Genomic DNA, 21,218 nt, shown 5'->3' with positions numbered 1-21,218 from the left:
GCACATTACTATTTCTGCAGTGAAGAGTATGCACATTCATACCAAGTAAGATGAATAAAGACAATACGTAATTTCATCTTATTTCCAGTTTTTAAAAATTTGGCAGCAAGTTTACACAAATAAAAATAAAAAGTTTTCAATTTTCAGAGATTTGGGGATTTCAGAATCGCAGATTCTGTGGTCCTGAATTTGAGCTCATTTTCAGGTGCCAATTTTAAGCCCAAGTCAAAAGGCCACTTATTGTGGTAGTCTAAGGCAAATAGTCCAGGTACATCAACTTACAAGTACAAAAGTGGTCATATTATTATTCATACCTGATATCCACCAGCTCCAAAGTTATTTCTACTCATGAAAGTTTTGCAATACATTGCAAAGCTCTCTATTCCTCAGATACTTTTGGAAACTCTCAGAATGTGCAGGGTCCTATGTGTATCCACAGAGCCATCCTCGACACTTGCTAGTATAGCTACTGAGCCAGGCATGTCAGCTGAGAATCAGCACGCAGAGGCCTTCTTCTGAGATGATCGTCTGCTGTCCTGAACTGAGGCTGTTCTATGTCCCTGGAATCAGAGCCCATTCCCATCACTGTTGTCTCCCCTGAGTCCTCAGTGCCAGTCCCTGGCAATATACCCCAAAGTACCCTAATGAGAAGGAAAATATGGCCCCTTCCTGTGATAAGCTTAGTTAGAGGTTGTCCTACATATGGTTACCAAAGTGTTAGAGAGTTTACTGAAAGAATTCTTCCAGTTTGCTCATATAACCCTTTTTCTCCATGGGTTATACTCATGGATCAGGGTAGATTGTTTACGGTGTTAGTTTCCTATTGTTGCTGTACCAAATAACCACAAATTCAGTGGCTTAAAAAAACACTAGGCTGGGCATGGTGGCTCAGGCCTATAATCCCAGCACTTTGGGAGGCTGAGGTGGGCAGATCACCTGAGGTCAGGAGTTCAAGACCAGCCTGACCAACATGGTGAAACCCCATTTCTACTAAAAATACAAAAATTCGCTAGTCGTGGTGGTGGGTGCCTGTAATCCCAGCTACTCGGAGGCTGAAGCAGGAGAATCGCTTGAACCCGGGAGGCGGAGGTTGCAGTGAGCTGAGATTGTGCCACTGCACTCCAGCCTGAGCGACAGAGCAAGATCCCTTCTCAAAAAAAAAAAAAAAAAAAAAAAAAATAGAACTACCATTCAACCCAGCGATCCCATTACTGGGTAGATACCCCAAAGGAAAATCAATCATTCCACCAAAAAAACACATGCACCTGTATGTTCATCACAGCACTATATACAATAGCAAAGACATGGAACAACCTAGGAACTCATCCATAGTGATCTAGATAAGGGAAATGTGGTACATATACACCATGGAATACTACACAGACATAAAAAAGAACAAAATCATGTCCTTTGCAGCAATATGGATGCAGCTGGAGGCCATTATCCTAAGCAAACTAACATAGAAGTATAAAACCAAATACCATATATTCTCTTATAAGTGGGAGCTAAACACTGGGTACTCATGGACATGCTGATGGAAACAACACACTGGAGGATACAAGAGGGAGGAGGTAGTGAAGGGAGCAAGAGTTGAAAAACTACCTATTGGATACTATGCTCAGTACTTGGATGACGGGTTCAGTCATACTCCAAACCTCAGCATCACGCAAGATACCTTTGTAACAAACCTGCATATGTGTCCCCTGAATCTAAAATAAAAGTTGAAAAAAAAATGTGTGTTCTTGTCCATTTAGTTTCTCTCTCTCTCGGCTGGGGTAGTTCCCTGAATTTTGAGATGCAGAATCTATAGAATGAGTAGAGATACAAGAAGCAAGGGAAGAATTTAACAAGATATCCAGTTTTATAAGAGATCAAGTTTTTCACAAGAGCGGGGCTACAGTAGAAAAGGAGACAGAAGAAAATGGACTGTGAGGACATTATGCTAAGTGTAATCAGTCAGTCACAGAAGGACAAATACTGCATGGATCCACTTATACTAAAGTAGCCAAACTCATAGAAGCAAAAACAGACAATAGAATGGTGGTTGCCAGAGACTGGGGGAGAGGGAAAGTGGGGAGCTGCTCTTCAATGGGTAGCAGTTTCAATAACACAAGATGAAAAGGTTCTAGAGAGCTGCTGTACAACACCGCACATGTGGTTAACAATAACATGCTATACACTTAAAAACTGAAGAGGGTAGATCTCATATTACGAGGGTTTCTTTTGCTTGTTTTTATTTTATTTTATTCGTATTTTAAAAAGGAAGTAGTAGAAGAAAATGGGGCCAGGGCTGAAGGCGGAGGATGGGAGTTCGGCACATGAGAGACTCCAGAGCAGATTCAAGATATAAGAGAATTGGAGAGTGGAGGAAGGAGTTTTTGAGAAGTGCGGTTCTGCGCTGGGAATTGGATCCCCTTCAATAATTTATAAGAGACATGAATAAAAAATAGAATCCATTTTTAATAACTTTGGGGGGAATTTCTTGTTTCTTCTTTAAATGTGACTGTGGAGAGAATGAACTGCCTGAACATCAAGGATTTGTTAGGGTTGCATATATTATGTCCTGTCTGCGATTAGAATGATAAAGTCTTGGGGAGAATGCAGGCTCTAAGTCAAGTTGTATAGCCTCTGCCTCATACTATATCTGTGATGTTGGGCAAGTACTTGGGACTTTCTTCGGCTGACATGGAGGTCATGATACCTACTGCATAAGTCTGTTTGGAGTACTCAATATGAATGAGATGACATAAATGATAGCACCTATAGAGAGTCTGACAAATAGTAGCTATACAATAACTGTGATTGCTTTTAGAATGAACCCAGACCAGGGAACCTGTTATGGTCACAAGGTCTCAAATTTCAGAGATCATTCTAATGCTTAAGGAAAAGGACTATATTAACTGCTTTTCAAAGAAATGGAGGCAAGAGATGGCTAAATGCTCTAAATTCTGCAATCTCACCATGCAGTACAAACCCCTAAAGCTTTGTAAGTTTAAAAGTTCCTCTGTGCAAATATAAATTCCAATGAGTTACTATTTATTCACCCATCAGATTGGCAAAGATGGAAAAACTAATAACACGTGATAGCCAAGAGTGTGGAAAAATATGCACCTTCACACATTGCTGAAGGCAGCATAAAACAGTATAACTCTGTGTAGGGTAATTTGACAAGATCTATCAAAATTTTAAATGTACCTTTTACCAGCAAGTTTATTTCTAGCAATTTAGCTTACAGATATTCTCCCACAAAATGATATATGTATGAGGGTAATATTTGCAACATTGTTTATAACACCAAAAGCTTGCAAACAACATATATGGCAATCTAAATAAAACTGGTCTAATAATATATTTTTATTTTATTTTATTTTATTTTTTGAGACACAGTCTCACTCTGTTGCCCAGGCTGGAATGCAGTAGCTCAGTCTCTGTTCACTGCAACCTCCACCTCTTGGGTCCAAGAGATTCTAGTGCCTCAGCCTCCTGGATAGCTGGGACTACAGGTGAGCGCCACCACACCCAGCTAATTTTTGTATTTTTAGTAGAGATGGGGTTTTGCCATGTTGACCAGGCTGGTCTTGAACTCCTAACCTCAAGTGATCTGCCTACCTCAGCCTCCCAAAGTGCTGGGATTATAAACGTGAGCCACTGCACTTGGCCCCAGACATATTTCAACAACGGATGCTATGCAGCATTTAACAAAAATAAAACAGCTCTGGGCTAGGCACAGTGGCTCACGCCTGAGGTCAGGAGTTCAAGACTGGTTTGGCTCACATGGTGAAACCCTGTCTCTATTTAAAAATACAAAAATTAGCTGGATGTGGTGGCGCATGCTTGTAATCCCAGCTACTCAGGAGGCTGAGGCAGGAGAATCACTTGAACCCGAGAGGCAGAGATTGCAGTGAGCCGAGATTGCGCCACTGCATTCCAGCCTGGTGACAGAGCGGAATTCTGTCTCAAAGAAAAACAAAAAAGGAAAAACAAAAACCAAAAAACAAAACAATACTGCAGGCCAGGCACAGTGGCTCACACCTGTAATCCCAGCACTTTAGGAAGCAGAGGCAGGCGGATCACCTGAGGTCAGGAGTTTGAAACTAGCCTGGTCAAAATGGTGAAAACCCATCTCTACTAAAATTACAAAAATTAGTCAGGCGTGGTGGCGGGTGCCTGTAATCCCAGCTACTTCAGAGGCTGAGGCAGGAGAATCGCTTCAACCCAGAAGGCAGAGGCTACACGAGATTGTACCACTGCACTCCAGCCTGGGTGACAAGAGCAGAACTCCGTCTCAAAACAAAAACAAAACAAATAAAAACAAACAAACAAACACAAAAAACATACTGCAGAGGGAGGGAGGGAGTACTAAAGAGAAACCTGCAGCTTCTACACCTCAAACCAGGAGCTCAATGTCCTTGAATTGACATGGTCCGAAGTGACATCTCTCAGCTCTGCTTCTCTCTGCAGTTGGCCTCTTCTACAGACAGCTTCTCCACAATGACTTCAAGCAGCTGGCACTTACATCATCCACACAGCTTGCACCTCAGAGAAAGTTATCTTTCCTGATGGCTCCTGGAGAAAGGTCCAGTTTGGGTAATGTGCCTGCCCCTGAACCAATCATTGTGGCCAAGGAGATGGAATAGTCTGACTGGCCAGGCTTGAGGCTGAGGTGAGCTAAGCCCCACCCAATAGCGTGGAATGGGGGAACCAGAAAGTTATGTGCCATTAATATTCAGCCTGGGGACAGGTGCGGTGGCTTACACTTGTAATCTCAGCACTTTGGGAGGCCGAGGTGGGCAGATCATTTGAGGCCAGGAGTTCAAGACCAGCCTGGCCAACATGGTGAAACCCTGTCTCTACTTAAAAAAAAAAAAAAAAAAAAAATTAGCCGGGCGTGGTGGGAGGAACCTGTAATCCCAGCTACTCGTGAGGCTGAGGCAGGAGAATCGCTTGAACCTGTGAGGTGAGATCATGCCATTGCATTCCAGCCTGGGCAACAAGAGTGAAACTCCATCTCAAATAAAAAAAAAAAAAAAAAAAAAATTCAGCCTGGGCAAGGAAGAGGAGAGATAGTAGCTTTGATAAGGAGAAACCATCCAGGCTGAGTTATAGGGGCTAAGAATTAAAACGGAGTTACCCAGGGTTTAAAAACGGGTCTTAGAGCTGAATGAAAAGATCTCTGTGGTTCCATGGAAACTTTTAACGCCACACTCTTTCAATTCAGGAGACAGCCTTCCTGGGCAGCTACAGTGGGGCCCAGTGCAACGCTGTGAGCTACAATGGGCAGCCACAGGGATGCACCAAACAGTCTTTCTCAAAATTAACTAATGCAATCTCCTCTTTTGCTTCAGACGTTGAGTCCTAACCACTATTTGTCATCACCTAACCCGTTAGTTTCTCAAAAGTTTTCCCTGTTTAACACATCTGAAGGAAATAACACACCTTTGTATATAAAGTGGCCCTTATTATATCAGTCATTTGGGAGGCAGAGGATGCTGCGATTTTCAGAGGGAAAAGTCATTCCCTGGCAAAGAATGTTAGGATGCTGTGGAGAAAGAAGGGAGGATTAACATTTTTTAAAAGTCGCCTGGGTGATTCTGCTCTACCTAGGTAGAAAGGCATTCCTCTCTCCTATGCTACAGGGGAGAATCAATATTGTTCCAAATACAGAATTTTAACCCTATAGCTCATCCAGTGTGACACCACCCACCTACTTATGGTAATTGCTAACAATTTGTTACAATTGTGCTAACTTGTAACACAATCTAAATCTTGGGAATGGCCGGGTGCGGTGGCTCACGTCTGTAATCCCAGCACTTCAGGAGTCCAGGGCAGACGGACCACCTAAGGTCAGGAGTTTGAGATCAGCCTGGCCAACATGGTAAAATCCCGTCTCTACTAAAAATACAAAAATCAGCCGGGTGTGCTGGCAGGTGCCTGTAATCCCAGCTACTTGGGAGGCTGAGGCAGAATTTATGCAAATTTAGAAATATAATAATTAACTTGTATAATATAGAAAAATTATTAGGTGGCAATATTAAGTGGAGAAACAAATGGATGATATAATATCAGTTATATAAAATATATATTAAAAAGGATTTTAAAATATATTAAAATGTTATCAACAGCTGTCCTTGGATGGTGGGTTACTTTCTTCTTTCTACTTTTCTATATTCTGTAAACTGTCTATATTAAGCATAACTGATTTTTTAATGTTAGTAAAAATAAATTGATTAAGAGTTATCTTCATATATGTTAAGACATTATAGTGGATATCCCTGGGTAAGTGGAATTGTGGAGTCTGTTGTTCTTTGTTGTTTCATGTTTTCCAGTAATAAATATTCATTATTTTTGAGAAAAAGGAAAAAAAAAATAAAAGAAACATTTTAAAAAGGAATGTCACTTTGGACCGTGTCAATTCAATAATTCATTCAAAGCATTTAGGGTTGCCTTCTCTACCCCTTTGCCACCCAACTCTTTGTAACTTAAAATAAAAGGCCATTATCCATTTTGCTTCATAGAAAGCCATTCCTTGCAGGACTGTAAACCACAAACAACAGGAAGCCACACTCACTGAGCTGTGCATTTGCAAAATGCATGAAGTCAGGAGTTAGCGTGAGCAACGTTCCTCTAAGAGGAACAATGTTCATAACCCCCTCCTGCAGAAGTGTTTTACCAGTGCCTCATAAATGTGGGCTAATGTAACTGAGGACAAAAGAAATCTTCAGGTCCTTTGAAAGAGCATTCAGCTTTCAGAAGCCAAGAGAGAGGGTTCAAAAAGTTCCAAAACTAAGAATCTTCCATAAGAGATCCTCATTCCCAGCCAGTGAGGTGCAGTTTCTGTGGCAGAGGAGAGACAGCAGATTCTGGAGTCACAGTCCCGTCATTTATCCCACCGAGAAACAGGTAGATCTTCGACTTCCATCCTTCCTCAGTAGAATCTTAGCCCAAGACCCTGTCATCTCTCACTTGGATTGTTGACATGTCCACCTTGCTTTCTCAGCACTTCCACTCTCATCTTCCTAACCTTTCTCTTTACAGAAAAGCCAGAGTGATTATTTTAAAAAATAAATTAGAGGATTTTGCCTCCTGTGTGAAACCCTTGAAGACCGTCCCATTCTATCACAAATAAAATGTATATTCCTCTTCATAGTTAGGAATACACATATACATAGTTAGGAAATCTGATAGGACTAGAGCTGCCTTCTCTCCACTCTCATCCTGGGCCTCTGTGACCTCACCAGTGTTCCTGCAGCTATATTGGAGTATTTTCGGTTCCTGGGGTACGCTGAGCTTCTTCCCACTTCGGAGCCTTTAAACCAGCTGTGTGCTCTACTTGGAAGAACTCTGCCTTCTCCTTTTATAGTTTCAGCTAAATTTCAACTCCCTTGAAAGGCCTATCTGAATACTCAATCTAAATAGCTCTCCTCCTCCCAACCCTGCCCCCAATATTCTCTACCATTGCACCCAATCATTTCCTATACAGCACCTGTCACAGCTTAAAACTGTGGGTTTCTACCTTTGTTTACTTGCTTATTGTCTGCCATCCGGAGTGTAAGACTCATATCTGGTTTATTCATCATTGTATTACTTTCAGTGTGACTCCAGAATAATGTCTGGCACTTAGTAGCTGTTAAAAAAAAAAAATGTTGAATGAATTAATTAATTCAACCACTTATTTCTAATGTATCCTTGCATAGGTTTCTTGACCTCTCTAGGATTCCGTTTCTTCATCTATGCAATGAGAATACTAGTTCCCTATCCATAGATAAATGTTTATAAAAGGTCAAGCACGGTAGCAGGCACAGAGAAAGCTCTCCTGAAACTAACTTTTGTTATGAAGGCTATTATGGGCCAGACAGTTAATAGAGAAATCCTATTTTCATCTTGGAAACTGATATATGAGCTACTGGTGTTGTAAAAAGCACATAATGGGTCCTTGACAAATGTCTGATCAATGAATCAATTACCAGCTAAAAACTTTAAAATTCTAACCTATAAAAAGTTTACCATATGCACTGTTTATAACTTTTAAAATTGAATACAATTTAAATGTCCATCAGTAGGAGAATAGGGAAATAAGTCTGGTACATACATACGATATAATTATGTCTCAACATAGATTGGGGTATAAAAATTATTAGTTTATGGCCAGGCACAGTGGCTCATGCCTGTAATCCCGGCACTTTGGGAGGCAGTGGCAGGCAGATCACCTGAAGTCGGGAGTTTGAGACCAGCCTGACCAACATGGAGAAACCCCATCTCTACTAAAATACAAAAGTAACTGGGCGTGGTAGCACGTGCCTGTAATCCCAGCTACTCGGGTGGCTGGGGCAGGAGAATAGCTTGAACCCAGGAGGCGAAGGTTGCAGTGAGCCGAGATTGTGCCATTGCACTCCAGCCTGGGCAACAAAAGCGAAACTCTGTCTCAAAAAAAAAAAAATTAGTTTGTGACATATAAAGATGAAATCACCAAGGCATAAGGAAAAGAGAAACCTTGGCAATAAACAGGTGAATTTTTTTTTTTTTTTTTAAATACAATCCAATCTGTCCAGATTGGCTGTGAACTACCTTTAAATTCACAAAGGGAGCTTGGGGTAAAATTAGCATTATTTTAAGAGATCTGGCTTTTCTCATCCTGGCTTTGGCATCAAGTAACTATTAGATCTTGGGTAGGTCCCTGTCTCTCTCTGGGGCCTCATCTTCTAAAATGAAAGGCTTGGACTAGATGATTGCTAAAGTTCTGCCAATTTCTTAGAGTTTATCACTTCATCCACTATTCACAGCCCTCATTGGTAATTAACCATCATTTCCTAATTAACAATTGTGGTGGTTTAGCTATATAGATTAGTCTCATGAAATAATCAGCAATACTCTATTTGGTGGTAGAAGAACTCAACTGGGGTCTATATGTGCTGCAAATAAAGTATTACTATAACATTCTGATTCTTTTTTTTTTTTTTTTTTTTTTGAGACAGAGTCTCACTCTGTCACCCAGTGTCACCCAGGCTGGACTGCAGTGGCGTGATCTCAGCTCACTGCAACCTCCACCTCCCAGGTTCAAGTGATTCTCCTGCCTCAGCCTCCTGAGTAGCTGGGACTACATGCACGTACCACCATGCCTGACTAATTTTTGTATTTTTAGTAGAGACAGGGTTTCACCATGTTGGCCTGGCTGGTCTCAAACTCCTGACCTCAAGTGATTCACCCACCTTGGCCTCCCAAAGTGCTGGGATTACAGGAGTGAGCCACGGCTTCCAGCCCATCCTGATTTTTTATAACCCCAAAATTCATGTTTGCAATCTAGAGCATGACCTCAAATAACTGCATATTAGACCTCCAAATTTAAAAATCCTAAATTTTCTAGGTGGCTGCTCTGCAGAGTAGTAATTCACTAAATAATTGTCAATTCTTACCAAGGACTTTATATGACAATCTTATCACCCCTAGTGCAGTTGACAATTTCCAAGAACTCAAACCATGATCTGTAACTTGTAGTAGTATACAATGGTACAAAGAATGCACCTTTATTTACTGAAATAAAAAAAAATTTAGAAAATAATAACTACAATAGCTCTGGTGACTAAATTTGAATGTAGAGTAGAGAATTACATATGGAATGCTTGGAGGTAAATCTGGAAAGGTCTGTATGTTGAGGACAGATTATGTCTTTTTTTTTTGTTTTTGGAAACGGAGTCTCTCTCTCTCACCCAGGCTGGAGTGCAGTGGAGTAATCTTGGCTCACTGCAACCACCGCCTCCCAGGTTCAAGTGATTCTCCTGCCTCAGCCTCTCTAGTAGCTGGGACTACAGGCATGCACCACCACGCCCAGCTAATTTTTGTATTTTTAATAGAGATGGGGCTTCACTATGTTGGCCAGGCTGGTCTTGAACTCTTGACCGCAGGCAACCTGCCTCTGCCTCCCAAAGTGCTGGGATTACAGGTGTGAGCCACTATGCCTGGCCCAGATTATGTCTTTAAAATAATTATTCTGTATTTTATTTATTTATTTATTTAGAGACAGAGTCTCGTTCTGTTGCCCAGGCTGGATGTGATCTCAGCTCCCTGCAATCTCCACCTCCTGGGTTCAAGGGATTCTTCTGCCTCAGCCTCCCGAGTAGCTGGAATTACAGGCGCCTGCTGCCACACCTGACTAATTTTTGTATTTTTAGTAGTGACGGGGTTTCACCATGTGGTCAGGCTGGTCTCGAACTCCTGACATCCAGTGATCCACCTGCCTCAGCCTTTCAAAGTGATAGGATTACAGGCGGGAGCCACCGCACCTGGCTAAAATAATTACTCTGGAAGCTGGGTGTTTCCAGAATAGGAGCAGAAAGGAACTACACCAGAAAATTGCAGTGATCAAAGCCAAAAAAAAAAGGTCTGGACTGAAGCATGGCAGTGGGAATGCAGAGGGAAAAATTTATTTGAGAATCATTTAAGGGACAGAACACAAAATATTTGTATCTGAGTGTATCACCATTGCCTGTTTGCTGCTTTTGCTAAACTGAACTGTTAATATTTAGAGCCATGCCTTAATCATCCCTGTCTCTCCTGTTATGGCACATTATCTAGCAATGATATTAATACATAGTAATGCTAAGTAAATGTTTACTGAATGAATGGTGCAGAGTGAAGGGTGGGAATTGTTGAGGATGGCAGATTTTTTTAGCTTGGATACTTGGATGGTTGATTGGACTGAGAGTGAAACATATGAGGACGATAACTTTCAGGTGGAGGGAAAGGACTTGCGTATGGGTTGGGACATGTTTTTTGTTTTTTTTTTTGTTTGTTTGTTTTTTTTGAGACAGAGTCTTGCTCTGTCACCCACGCTGGAGTGCAATGGTGTGATCTTGGCTCACTGCAACCTCTGCCTCCTGGGTTCAAGAGATTCTCATGCCTTGGCCTCCCAAGTAGCTAGGATTACAGGCGCCTGCCACCTGCATTTTTTATTTTTAGTAGAGATGGGGTTTCACCATGTTGGCCAGGCTGGTCTCGAACTCTTAACCTCAAATGATCTGCCTGCCTCAGCCTCCCAAAGTGCTGGGATTAACAGGTGTGAGCCACCACGCCCAGCCGGGCGTGTTGAATTTGAGGTACCAGTGGTACAACCCAGTAGCAGTTGATATCCAGGGCTGGAGCTCTAGAGAAAAGGAGGGGCTAGAAAATAGGTTTGGGAATGGTAGAAGAGGGAAATACTCATTGAAACCTGGCAGAGAAATCAGGTCTTCCATGCATAGATAGAAATTTGAGCCTCTCTTAATAGATGTTCCAAGCCCTCCTCTTTTTTTAATGCTTGCTTGTGCTATTCCCTCTCCCCTCATCTGAGTACCAGCTCAACTCTTCTCAGAGGCCAGCAGACTCCAATTCCCCGTGCGAATCTCAGAGCAAACATCCCAATTGATTCTACAAAGCTTCTATAACTTCCTCTTCTTGCTCATGATCCAGTAATTATGAAGTCTAGATACTATGGAAGACTTACATCTATCCCTTTTACCATTCCTGTTGATTGGTTTTTTTTTTTTTTTTTTTTTGAGACGGAGTCTCGCTCTGTCACCCAGGCTGGAGTACAGTGGTGCAGTCTCGGCTCACTGCAACCTCTGCCTTCCAAGTTTAAGCAATTCTCCTGCCCGAGCCTCCCGAGTAGCTGGGACTACAGACCTGTGCCACCACACCTGGCTAACTTTTTTGTTTTTGTTTGTTTGGGTTTTTTTTGTTTTTGTTTTTGTTTTTTTTTTTGAGATGGAGTCTCGCTATATCACCAGGCTAGAGTGCAGTGATGTGATCTCAGTTTACTGCCACCTCCACCTCCCAGGTTCAAGCAATTCTCCTGCCTCAGCCTCCCGAGTAGCTGGGACTACAGGCACCCGCCACCACGCCCAGCTAATTTTTGTGTTTTTAGTAGAGACGGGGTTTCACATTGTTGTCCAGGATGGTCTCGATCTCCTGATCTCATGATCTGCCCTCCTCGGCCTGCCAAAGTGCTGGGATTACAGGTGTGAGCCACCATGCCTGGCCATTTTTTTTGTATTTTTTAGTAGAGATGGGGGTTTTACCATGTTGGTCAGGCTGGTCTCGAACTCCTAATCTCAAATGATCTTCCTGCCTCAGGCTCCCAGAGTGCTGGGATTACAGTCATGAGCCACCACACCCAGCCTCCTGTTCGTTCTTAACACTCCCACAGTTTTCCAACTGATTAAGGATCTCACAAGAAATGATATAAGAAGAGAACTGGCTGGGCATGGTGACTCAAGCCACTGTGAGTGTTGGGAGGCTGAATCGGTCAGATCACATGAGGCCAGGAATTCGAGATTAGCCTGGCCAACACGGTGAAACCCTGTCTCTACTAAAAATACAAAAATTAGCCCACCGTGGTGATGCACGTCTGTAATCCCAGCTACTCAGGAGGCTGAGGCATAAGAATCACTTGAACCCAGGAGGCGGAGGTTGCTGTGAGCTGAGATCATGCCACTGCACTCCAGCCTGGGCCACAGGGCGAGACTCTGTCTGAAAACAAACAAAGAAACAAAAAACAGAAAGAGAACTGAAAAGTTCTGTTTTGCAACAGAAAAAATTATAATCAGTCCAGAAACACAAAATATACATTCTAAAATTTATTATACAGAGGTAGGGAAATTGATGTTTAATCACAACATTAGATCAATGATGACCCACTACTTTGCTCTTCCAGATAAATAAAAAAATTAGCCTCTCACTTCAAGTATTCTCAGAGATCAAAACTTTGATATAAAAAGATGATTTTACCTTGTCAATTATAGGTTACCATGTGAATCTCTAGCTCATAAAAAACAATAGGACCTTACATTTATCAGAGGCCATTTTATTTCAGCAAAAATCAAATTCCCTTAATGAATTTATTTCACTGCACCCCAAACCATTCCTTGATGGCAAAAATAGGGCATAGGTAGTAATCTCTAATTTTGTTGAGCCAACCTAAACACAGAGTTATCAAAGAGTGGTCTAAGGCTGCAAATCAAGATAGCACAGAATTAATATCTCAAAACTTAAATCAGAAGTTGAACACGTGCTTCAGTCCTTTGCCTCTTAGACCAGGCTGCCTTTCAGTTTTCCAGTGTTTCCTAAGCTCTAACAAGAGTTTTTTAACTAGGAGAAGGAAAAAAGATGTTTTAAGAATCTTAAAGAAATATATGGCATCTAAATCATCTATGACAAGGAAACCAAGGCCTAGAGAGGTTATGTGACTTACCCAATGTCATAGATATTGAGAAACAGAGCTGGGTATTATAAGTCCAGAACTTTTAATTCATTTTTCAAAAATTGTGGCTCTTATTATTTTTATAAAAAATAATGCTTAACAATTATTGAGTATGTATTAAACTACCAGACACTGTTCTAAGCATTTATTTGCATTAATTTATTTAATCCTATGATTATGTTCATTTTACTGACAAAAATACTGAGTATTAGAGACAGTAAATTTGCTTAAAGCTATGTAGAAAGTTAAGCAAAGGAGCCAAATTTTGAATCCATGTCTGCATGATTAAATCTAAATTTTTTGCAACTATGCAATGCTGCCACAATGCCACAGAATTTAAGAATTTGAAGGAATCTTATTGATCATTCTTCTCAGGCTCCTCCACAACTCTGATACATAATGATCTACCTTTTGTTTGAATACCTAGTGATAAGAAGTTTACTGTCTAAGAAGGCAGCTGTTTAATTTTAGGGCAGCTAAAACTTGCTTCCCTGAGCCTTGTACCCTATGAAGCAAGTTCTGGATAGTAATGGAGCAGTGTCCCCAAAGGACTTCAGGAAAAACAGGAAAAAAAGAAATGGCAACTCCAAGGACAGCCAGTTCAATTTATGTGGTCAATAGGCAACCAGATACAATCTTTCTAGTTTTATATCTCTCTGATCTCATAGAGACATTAATCGAGCAACAATTCAAAGAAGATAGTCCATGTGTAAGGATAACTCTGAAGTCCTCGGGACCAGGAAGTAAATGGCTCCTGTGCCACGAACAATGCATAAACCCTGAATAAGTATCTGTGGACATGTGGAAACTTTCTCAGATGCAAGTGTCTATAACAGTTTTAAGGCCACTTCCTGAGAAGAATCTGTCACTATGGCCTTCAAAAGCTCCAAAATTCACCAATTGGGGGTGGGTATTTTTTGAAAGACATTTGGCTTAATTTAAAAGTTAACTGAAACCTGCTGATGGGAGTACAAAGACTCTGAAGGCTCATAATTACGATATCCAAACTAAAAAAAATCCACATTTTATCTTCCTCTTTTGTCTGGGGCTTTCTTTAGAGCCATTAATATGCCCATGATGGGGCTTAGAACAATGCTCAGATTGGGTGTAAATGTGTAATAACACACAACAGACCTGATAATACTGGAATTGGGAATTAATTTTACTCTTTTTCCAGTTGGGTTTTGAGGACCTTTGAAGGGTTTTGTCGAGAACAGAATAATTCCTAGTATGTAAAAGCTAAGTGGGTTGCTTAATACTTACACAGTTTGTTTTGGGGAATAATGGGAAAGTTTTGGAAATTACAGCAATGGTTGCACAACATTTGAATGTAATTAATGCCACAAAATTACACACTGAAAAATAGTTAAAATGATAAATTGTATATTATATATATTATGATACACATACATGACCACAGCTAAAAAGTAATGTATCAAAAATCATTTAATTGTATGCCATAAATGGGTAAATTAAATGGTATATGAATTATAGCTCAATAAAGCTGCTTTAAAAAAAGCCCTAAATGAAACCTTAGAAATTATTCAGTCATTAAAATTCATGTTATAGTTGAGGAAATAGAGGCCCAGAGTAGGGAAGGAACTCCACGGAGGCTGCAGATATTTTTCATGTTAAAAAATACTTCATTTTGGGCCAGGTATGGTGGCTTATGCCTGCAATGCCAGCACTTTGGGAGGCCGAGGAGGGCAGATCACCTGAAGTCGGGAGTCCGAGACCAGCCTGATCAATATGGAGAAACCCTGTTTCTACTAAAAATACAAAATTAGCTGGGCGTAGTGGCACATGCCTATAATCCCAGCTACTCAGGAGGCTGAGGCAGGAGAATCACTTGAACCCGGGAGGCGGAGGCTGAGGTGAGCCAAGATCATGCCACTGTACTCCAGCCTGGGCAACAAGAGTGAAACTGTGTCTCGAAACAAACAAACAAACAAAAAACAAAAAAGAAAACAATTTTATGTTATATATACTTTGCCACAATAAGAAAAAGTATTTTATTTATATTTCGCCACAGAGACTTATATGCATCTTAATAAATCTTTGTTTTTTTTTTTTTTTTTTTTTGAGACAGTCTTGCTCTTGCTCTGTCACCCCAGCTGGAGTGCAATGGAATGATCTCAGCTCACTGCAACCTCTGCCTCCCAGGTTTAAATGATTCTTGTGCCTCAGCCACTCAAGTAGCTGGGATTACAGGCATGTGCCACCACATCCAGTTAACTTTTGTATTTAGTAGAGATGTGGTTTTGCCATGTTAGCTGGGCTGGTCTCAAACCCCTGGCCCCAAACAATAAGCCCACCTCGGCCTCCCAAGATACTGGGATTATAGGCATGAGCCACTGCTCCCAGCCTTAATAAATCTTAATAAATAAAATTGTAAAATATTATTAACTTATTAAGAGTTTCTTGATGCCCAGGAAGATATCTTAAATAAAACATAGCTGACTAGCTTCTCTTTAGTAATGTACTGCGAGACAATTTGAACTCCAAGACCAAGAAGAGAAATCACAGTTCCTAGGAAGAGAGGAAAACATGCTGACTTACACTATCTTTTTGGGGCCTTCACAAAAGAACTCTTAGGTCTTTTGTCTTCAGTCCTTTGCCGGATGAGTGTTACAAGATGCCAAATGTTATTGACCAAAAGGCCAATCACACCCCATGAACAACTTACACAGAAACTAAAGAGTTTGTGAACCAAGTGAAGAGCTGAAAAAACTTCCTCACTAATTCAAGTAAAAAAAAAAAAGAAAAAAAAAGAAATGTTTATATGGGAAAACTAGATGGAAAGTTTTACTAAAATTCCTGAGTTGTTTGACTAGCTCCCAAATACTTAACAGTAATGTCCCAGTATATTTAAGTGTAGAGGTCAATTGAGAGGTGCCTCATTATTATTAAAAATTATCAAAGTGCCAATGTTTGAAAATCATTTATTTAAAAAAAAAAAAGTAAATAATTTCTGACCAGGTACTGTGGCTTACATCTGTGATCCTACGACTTTGGGAGGCTAAGGTGGGCAGATCACCTGAGGTCAGGAGTTAAAGAACAGCCTGGCCAACATGGTGAAACCCCATCTCTACTAAAAATACAAAAATTAGCCAGGAGTGATGGTGCATGCCTGTAATCCCAGCTACCCAGGAGGCTGAGGCAGGAGAATCGCTGGAACCCAGGAGGCAGAGGCTGCAGTGAATCAAGATTGTGCCACTGCACTCCAGCCTGGGTGACAGAGCAAGACTCCGCCTCAATAATAATAATAATAATAATATTCTGTGTAACCTACATAAAGCTGGGTCATTTCATGACCCAGCCCCTACTTACAGTTGCATTCAGTGATTCAATATAAACATGACAAAATGAAAGTATATATTTATCTCTACTCCCTCCTAAAACCCAGATAAAATGACATTAAATAAAAAAGACTTTTTGAAAACCCTATGAGACTAAAGACAGTGGAAAAGGATAAACAAAGGATGACAGAGATCGTAGAATTGTTGGAAGATAAAAAGCAGATAGAGACGCTTTTTCCTCAGTGGTTTACCAAACAAGAGGAAGTTTCAAACAAAGTTACTGAAAAGGAGAATATAGATAATATGTGAAGTGATTTTTCCAGTGACTTCCCCAGGAAAGCTTCAGCATTTGGAAACAGCAGGCCACCATTAAAGAAGTTTGAAGTCTGGGGTATAATGATGGTAATAATAAGAACAAGAAAACCCAAACTCAGCTCAAGTCCTGACTAGATTGATTCAATTCCCCAATACTAATGGCCTGACAGAAGAGAGTTGTATATATATTCAGGTATAAATACTGTTACCTCAGTCTCTACTGTTCTACACATGATACCTGGCAGTCAAACAAAAATTATGAGGCAAAACAACAACAACAACAAAAAACTCAAACAACTCATTAGTGAGAGATAAGATAATCAATAGAACCAGACTTAGAGATGACTCAGATATAGGGAATAATGGATACCAGAGAAATAAAAACTGTAAGAGTCAAATGGAAATCTTAGAAATAAAATAGATATCAGATATGATTAATTTCTTTGGGCTTGTCAACTTAAGAAAAGAATCAGTGACATTTAAAAAGGTCCATAGAAGTTATTCAAATGGAAACACGGAGAAAGAAAAAAAGTGAATTAAACAGAACAACGCATTCAAAAGCTATGGGACAATATCCAGCAGTTCAATATACATGTCACTGAAGTCACAGAATAAGAGAGAGAACAAGCAGAAAAAGAAGGAAATGATGTCATTATATGTCTGGAAAAAGATATCAATGTAGAAGCACTCCTACCTTCTCTAGTCCCTGGCAAAGAGTTCTCTTTGCCCACTGGTTTGGGCACTTCTTGTGATGAATTAGAGTAGCAGGCAGAGATGAATTAGGTGCTTCCAAAATTAGCTTGATTTTATTTCCACTGGAAAGAGTTGGGATTTACTTCTGCGAAAAATTATAGATTCAGAAAAAAGTAGTGATTTGAATTAAGAGAGAATTTGGAGAGGGATTTGGACAGAGGGAGGAAAGAGATAAGAAGATAGCTATGTTAGAGAGAGATAAATCGGGAAAGAGAAGGTTACGTTTTGCCATGCATTGTAAACTTAATCCTTTAATATAAATCAAGAGTTAAAAATTTAAATTTTGTCTTAGCAAAGATTTAAATTACTTTCCAATTATTGGTGGTTGAACTGGTTGCTTGTTTTCATTTAGTTTTCTAGTTTTCAAAGGAATATATGCATATAATTTTAATTAAATAATTTTTAAATAATTAAATTTTTAAAAAATTAAATAAATAAGGCTTAAGATGAAAAACAGCAGGTCATTTTGTCCTTCCTCGTACTGGTCCAGTTTTGCTGCCCAGAGGCAATCACTTTTCTCTTTTATACCTTTATTGACATCCATATTTTGAAATGATAAGCTCATTATTTTTTATTGATTCATTCATTTTGGATATTATCTACTAACTTTCCAGAGTGGCAAGAGAATATTTAGGTTTCTTTTACTTCCCTATTCAATTTCTGGGTTCTCCAACTTCCAAGTAGCCTCATATTACAATCTTTTGTTAAATCAATAGTCAACGTTCACTTAATTACAACTATAAACATTCTTTACTGCTGAGCCATGTGCTGTATTTTGATTATGATTCCTTTCTTATACATGTTGGGTTTTCTAAGGTTAAGTTTTAACTACTCAAATGCTCCAACTGGCTCGTAAATTCTTCTCAAATTCCCCAACAGATTTTTAAAACCGCTCTTAATACTAATTGCCACATAAAAAATAATCAAAAAATCTCCCAGATCCAATTTTCTAGTTTTTTTTTTTCCTAGAAAACTCATTTTTAGGGCTTATCATTCTCCTTTTTCAATTCTGACTTGCTCTCTCTGCCTCCCCCTACCCTGAGCTATTTTTCTTTGGTTCATTCCTGAGTTGGATCATGTTTCCTGGTCTCACACCTCCCTCTTTCTTAATTTACTCCTCTTTTTGGTGAAGCTCTGACTCCAGGGGCTTCTGGAGAAATGATGATTGCGAGGTAAATTAGTTTGTGTTTTTGCATGACTGGTAATGTCATTTCTCTGTCCTCTTACTTGATTAGCAATTTGGGTTTCGAAATCAGTGTTTAAAATCATTTTCCCTTAAAATTTTAAAGGCACTACTTTACTAAGTGCTGGAGTTTTTATTGAGAAACCCAAAGCCATTTCTTGTTACTGGGGCACATGGGGCCTGTTTTTCCCTCTTTTGGTACTTTTAGAGTCATCTTTAGTCCTTGTATTGCAAAGCTTAATAAGAGGGTGCCTGAGTTGGACCTTTTTGTATTCATTGTGTTGGGTTGTTTATGGCCTCTTTTGATCTGGAAACTCTTGTCCTTAAGATTTGGAATTTTTTTTTTTTTTTTTTTTTTTTTTTATGAGATGGAGTCTCGCCCTGTCACTCAGGCTGGAGTGCAGTGGCGCCATCTCGGCTCACTGCAAGCTCCACCTCCCGGGTTCACACCATTCTCCTGCCTCAGCCTCCCGAGTAGCTGGGACTACAGGTGCCCGCCACCACGCCCAGCTAATTTTTTTGTATTTTTAGTAGAGATGGGGTTTCACCGTGTTAACCAGGATGGTCTCAATCTCCTGACCTCGTGATCCATCCACCTCAGCCTCCCAAAGTGCTGGGATTACAGGCGTGAGCCACTGTGCCTGGCCAATTTTTTTTTTTTTCCTGTGGCATCTTTTATATTTTCCTTCCATGTTTTTTTCAGTTTGCTTTTCCTGGATGTCAGACTTCCTAAATTGATTCCCAAAGTTTCTTATCACTTTTATAGTTTCTTTTGTCTTCTTTTCCATCTTTCTCTCTAAAAGATTTATTTCAATTTTATCTTTCATATTTTCTATCAAATTCTCCATTTCAGTCTGCAGGAAACAGTTAACATCGCAGGCCTAACATTGCACTCTCTAGGAGGTTTGGGAGATGGCCCCTGAGAACTTGGCCTCTGGTATGTTCCCTAAGCTACGAAGTGATAAGGTTGTTTTTGTGCCTGGAATGCTGAATTCTGTACCAGCCTGCCTAGAGTGCATATGCAAATAACATGATTTATGATGAACACCTGCTTTCCTTCTGAGGGTCTGGAATTTTGCTAATGTGGCTGGTTGCACAGGCAGAGAATGCCTGAATGACCAGCATCAAAAACCCCGGATTCTGAGTATTAAATGGTCTTACCTGGGCAGAAACACTGTGTATATGTTCCTACCTTTAACTGCTTCATCATGTTATGTGAGTTAACTACTGCTCTACCCAAAGGAAAAACTTTGGAAGCCTGTGCTGGACTTGTCCAGACCCTGCCTGAGGTGTTTTTCCCTTGTTGATCCTATGTGTTCTTCTGGTGTAATAAACAAGAGCCATGATTACAGCTGTCTCTGAGTCCTGAGTCTTTCTAGAGAATCACTGAATGTGTGGGCAGTCAAGGAAATGCCTCAAACTATCAGTCATCATATATATATATATCTCATATATATTTGATATATATATTATTTCTATGAATTATATTTTGTTCTCTGGTAGCACCTCTTTTTAAAAAGCATAGCATTCTGCTCTTGTTTAAGGCACACAATATCTTCTCTTACCTTATGGAGAATTTTAATTCTACACTTTGTAGGTATTGCTCCATATGTTGCCTTTTTCCCCCTCTACTTGGTTTTGGTCCCTCTCTTTAATGTTGGAGACTTTCCTTATACATTTGGTGACGCCTGGTTGTCCATTCGTGGTTAATGATGAAGCACCAAAAAACTGATGGAAGCTACATTTGCATGGGTAGCTTGCTGAATGAGCAAACTGGTTTTCTTCATAGGGGGTGTCAGTATATAGAAGCTTTTCACCTGGGAATAGTTTCTCCAGAAAATAATTCTTTAATTTTCTACTTGTGAGGTACTTGCAGGGCTGCTGAGTTTTTGTGACTAGAGTAGGCAGTGGTTTTAAAAAAATCTGGAGATATGTATATGGGACTGTCTTAGTTCATTTAGTGGTGTTATATGGTGCTGTAACAGAATACCCAGGGCTGGGTAATATATAAAGAGGGTTTTTTTTGTTGTTGTTGTTTTCTCACAATTCTAGTGACTGGGAAGTCCAAGGGCACAGTACTAGCATCGGCTTGGCTTCTGGTGAGGGCTTCATGTTACATCATAACATGGTGGAGATGTGAAGGGGAAGCAAGCATGCCAAAAGGACCAAACATAAGCAGGAACCTTGTTTTATAACAGCTGGCTTTCCAGGGAATGATTCTATTCTCAGGAGTGAGTACTCACTCTCAAGAGGCAAGATGGCTTTAATCTATTCATGAAGAATCCAACCCCATGACCCAAGCACCTCCCCCTAGCCTCACCTCCCAACACTGCCACACTGGCAATGAAACTCTCTTGATTTGGTGGGGACAAAACACATCTTCTAGGGCAGCCATTCCTCCCTATTCTGGCACAGCCCCTTCCCTCCTCCTTGCAGC

Source organism: Macaca mulatta, chromosome 15 (assembly GCF_049350105.2).
Source record: "Macaca mulatta isolate MMU2019108-1 chromosome 15, T2T-MMU8v2.0, whole genome shotgun sequence".
NCBI classification, from domain to species: domain Eukaryota; kingdom Metazoa; phylum Chordata; class Mammalia; order Primates; family Cercopithecidae; genus Macaca; species Macaca mulatta.
This window is presented reverse-complemented; position numbering follows the sequence as displayed.